Source organism: Chrysochloris asiatica, unplaced genomic scaffold (assembly GCF_000296735.1).
Source record: "Chrysochloris asiatica unplaced genomic scaffold, ChrAsi1.0 scaffold00449, whole genome shotgun sequence".
In the NCBI taxonomy this organism is placed as follows: Eukaryota; Metazoa; Chordata; class Mammalia; order Afrosoricida; family Chrysochloridae; genus Chrysochloris; species Chrysochloris asiatica.
The window spans coordinates 1,252,911-1,257,525 of record NW_006408967.1 but is presented as its reverse complement, the minus strand read 5'-3'; the positions used below and the strand labels follow the sequence as shown (position 1 = coordinate 1,257,525).

The following is a 4,615-nucleotide window of genomic DNA, read 5'->3' as shown; positions in this document are numbered from 1 at the left end:
TCTGAGAGAAGAACTTTGCCTGTTTGGAATTTTACAGTCTTGGCTTTTAGGAAAATATTACATTTATCTGTGGATATCAAGGGCTCCATGTATGAAATTAATAAATATAACTGAACACTAAGATGAAAAACAATTTGCCATTAACTGCCAAGTGGCTAGATCTGTTACACTCAGGCCTATAGGGTCTCGAACCTCTGACCAGTCTGCAACATGTGATACTTTGGGATAAAGCACTGGAGTGAAAGGTTTGTTTAAACCACAAGGTTGCTTGGTTCAAAGTCACCAACCACTCCTTGAAAACCCTACACAGGATCACTATAAGTCATCGGAACTGACTTGAAGGCATTTAAAAACAACAATCACAACCACAACTGTGCATATTAGATCCCATAGTGGTAGGGACCAAGTGGCAGCACTTAAATTAATCTACACAACGGGAGCATGGTTACTGTAATGGACAGCAGAATCAATGCAATAATCAGAATAGTTGGACTCTGTTGACTTACAGAGTTGGCTAATTAGGTAAGGTGTCCTTAGGAGTTAAATAGATGGGGAATCTACTAGATATTTACTTTATCTGTGCAAGAGGTAGAACTCTAGGTCAAATGAATGGCAGTCTAAATTGAAGCACCAAAATAGAGAGTCATGGTTTCTCAATCATTTCCAAGACATGAGTCAGTTTACAGACCAACTACCCCTTGAATGAAAAGTGTACAAGTAATCTTGAGAAAGGACCCTGCTACACGATCAACTTATAGTCTTACATCCCTGATTCTCCAAAGGAATCTATGGCCTTTTACAAGAGTGACTGTTCATTGAGGGAAAGGAATTTATCAGACTTTTCCAGGATTATTAGACACAGCTTTGGATTTACACTAATTCCAGGAGGCCCAAAATGTCACTCTGGTCCACTAGCAAGAATGGGAGATGTATGGAATTCAAGTAATTAATGGAGTCTTAGCTAAGTCTATCTCACTGTGGATCCACTGGGTCCCTAACTCACACTGTAGTGACTTTTCCAGTTCCAGAATGTGTAATCTAAAATACACGACGGTGAATAAAAAATTATCTGGTCTCTGGCTTTAGAATTTATTTTAATCAACTTTTAGAAAATACAAATTAATAATTTTTCAACATAATCTTGTTTTTCAAGACATTTTGTGCATCTCTCAACAAGCTTTTTTATTTCCTTACTTTAAAATGTTTTACACTGAACTTTGAGCCACAAATGCACCACTGTCTCTACTTCTACATCAGGGGTGAATTTTCATCCTCAAAGGGCTGCTTTCACATGAATTTGTTGTTGTTAAGTGCCATCGAGTCAGTTCCGACCCATAGTGACCCTGTACAGGGTTTCCAAGGGTGTAAATCTTTACAGGAGTAGAAAGCCTCATCTTTCTCCCATGGAGTAGCTGGTAGTTTAGAATCGCTGACCTTAAGGTTCGAATAAACAGTTGTAAATCCCATGGAGCAAGATCAGGACTATAGGGAGGATACTTTAATATCTCAAATAAATTTTTTGCAAAGCATCAACAGTGTGGACAGAGGTGTGTGGACATGCATGGCCATTCAAGGTCAAAATGCACTTGGATAGCAGTCCTCTTCATTTAATTTGAAATTTAGGCTTCGGTTCTTAAGTAAGCATTTCACTGTAATGAGCACTGTTGATTGTTTAACATTTTCCTAATAGTGTTTCAATACTGGCCCTTGAGAATTTCAGAAAAATGTAAGCATAAATTTTCCAGCTGATGGTTGACTTTTGAACTTTCTCTTGGTCAATGATTGAGGATGTTTTAATTCCATACTCTATCCTTTTTTTTTTAGGCTTGTAGTGATGAATCTATATCTCTTAACCAGTAACACTTTTTGTTAAGAATATTTTACCTCCCTTCGAGTATCAATCCAAATTTTGTTTGCAGATGTCTAAATGCTTCTGTTTATGATCTTCCATGTGTTGCTTCAGCATTCATTTTGCAAAACTTTTTCAAAACCCAAATCTATGATGGATTATTTCATAGGCATAGACATGACTGATTTTCATATGGTTTGCCACATAATCTACTGTCACTCATCTATTCAACAGAATCATTTTATATGCACTCACAATGCTGTCATAAACCATGGACAAAGGTGCATATTTTCATATAACTGGAGCGTGGACAGTTGTTGACTCACCCTCTCACATACTCAGAAACTGGTAGAACCCCCAAATTCATTTCCTGAGATGTGGAATAGGGGCTTTTATGGTTGGAAAAAGCCAAATGGAAACCATCAATACTACCTTCATTTAGCAAAAACATAAATGAAAAGCAATACTGCATTCCTAGAGAGATTGCAGACATCAGTGCTACAAACAAGGATTTGAAGAATGGACGGATGGTGACTCCCATCACATCCCCATATAACTCTTCTATCTGGCCTGTACCCTAAACAGATGGATATTTGAAAATAAAGTGGATTACCATAAACTTAACCAGATTTTACTCTAATTGCAGCTACTGTTGAAGATGTTTCTTTTGCTTGAGGAAATTAATATGCATTTCATGCTCCCTGGTATTCAGCTATTATTCTGGCTAATGATTTTTTCTCAATTCCAGTTTTTAAGGCTCATCCGAAACAGTTTTCCATCAGCTGGAAAGTTCAATAATACAGTTCCACTTTCTTACCTTAAAGGCAAATTAACTCTCCAGCACTGTCATAATTTAGTTTGTAAGGATCTTGATTGCCTTTCCCTGGACAAGATATCACACTGGTCTATTACATTGATGAAATTATGCTGACTGTTTTCTTATCCATTCTGTTACTGTCTCTTGACTGGTGCACATAATCAATTGACTTTCTGTCTAGTTATCAATAGGTATGAATTGACTATAGTCATTTAGCGGTGTCTTTTTTTCGTGGTGATGATGGTTTCTTCGTACAATAAATTTTCCTGTGCTGAGTTCCTTTTTTTGTGTGTATATTTTCACATCAATTTCATTAGTGTCTAATGTATACAACATCTTCATAGCTTTCTCTTTACTTGATTTGTATATAATATATATTAAATTCTATTGAGGTTACTCTGAAATTTATTGATTTATTTCCTAGTTTAAAACAGTCTGTTTGATCTAGAAATCTACTTAACTTCCTCGACATTTGGAATTCTGTAATTTTTTTTTCTTACTTTTTTTATATGTTTTTCTTGATTATACATTGTTATTTTTGATTCCCTGTTTTCAACATGTAGGTTTGTTTTACTTTGGATACTTTTATATCTGGATTGAATTCTGGGTGGTGTTTCCAAATATGTTAACATCTGATTGTTATCTGCTCTTGTTTATTCTCAGTCCAAAGAATTCCCTTTAATATATTTTTTTAATAAATTTGTTTTTTTTTTTTTTAATAAATTCCTTTAATTTATGTTTATTTAGAAAGAATCTAATTTTCCAGACATATTTGAAGGGCTTTTGATGGGTATATGATTCTTGGTTGGAATTTTATTTCTGTCACAGTATTGTGTGTCTGCACATTGCCTTCTTACCTGCATGATTTCTGCTGAGAAGTCAGAGCTGAATCTTACTGATTTTCTTAGTAGGTAGGTAACATTTTGCTTTTCCTGAGCTGCATTCAGGATTCTTTCCATGTCTTTGAATTTGGAGAGTTTCAGCATTTCTTCTGACATCCATTTCAACCTTTTCTTTATTTCTTGTCTTCTTAAAGAAGACAAACTAAGATAGAAGAGATACACAGAGTCACTGTACCAAAAGGAAATGGTTGATGTTCAACTGTTTCAAGATGTATCATATGACCAAAAGTCAATGATACTGAGGAAGAAGTCCAAGGTGCATTGAAGGAATTAGCAAAGAAAAATGCTCCAGGAATTGATGGAATACAAATAGAAATCTTTCAAGAAAGTGAGGCAGCACAGGAGGCACTCACCCATCTATGCCAAGAAATTTGGAAGACAACTATCTGGCGGACTGATAGGAAGAGATCCGCAATATGCGCATTCCAAATAGAGAGAACCCTACAGAATGAGGAAATCATTGGACGATATCTTTGATATCCCATGTGAGTAAAGTTTTACTCAAAGTAATATAGAAATAGCTGAAAACATACATTGACAGAGAACTTCCAGAGGTTCAAGCCAGATTCAGAAGAGTCCGTGGAATGAGGGATATCATTGCTGATGTCCAATGGATTTTAACTGAAAGCAGAGAATATCAGAAAGTTGTTTACCTGTTTTTTATTGACTATGCAAAGGCTTTTGATTGTGTGGATCATGACAAGCTATGGACAATATTGCAAAGTATGAATATTACGGAGCACTTACTTGTGCTCACGAGGAATGTGTACACAGAATAAGAGGCAATTGTTCAATCAGAACATGGGAATCCTGAATGGTTTTAAATTAAGAAAGGTGTGCTACAGGGTTTTATTCTTTCACCATACATATTCAACTTGTATACTGAGCAAATAATCTGAGAAGCTGGGTTCTATGAAGAAAAACATGGCATCAGGATTGGAGGAAGACTCATTAATAACCTGCAATATACAGTTATACAACCTTGCTTGCTGAAAGTGAAGAGGACTTAAACTATTTACTGATGAAGAACAAAGAGTACAGCCTTCG

At 35.8% G+C, this 4,615-nt stretch overlaps 1 pseudogene; it reads right to left on the bottom strand.

Annotated features, from left to right (window-relative positions):
• LOC102835687 overlaps positions 1 to 3,625 on the bottom strand; it is a 146,630-nt pseudogene extending 143,005 nt beyond the window's left edge.
• Positions 3,626 to 4,615: the final 990 nt, after the last annotated feature.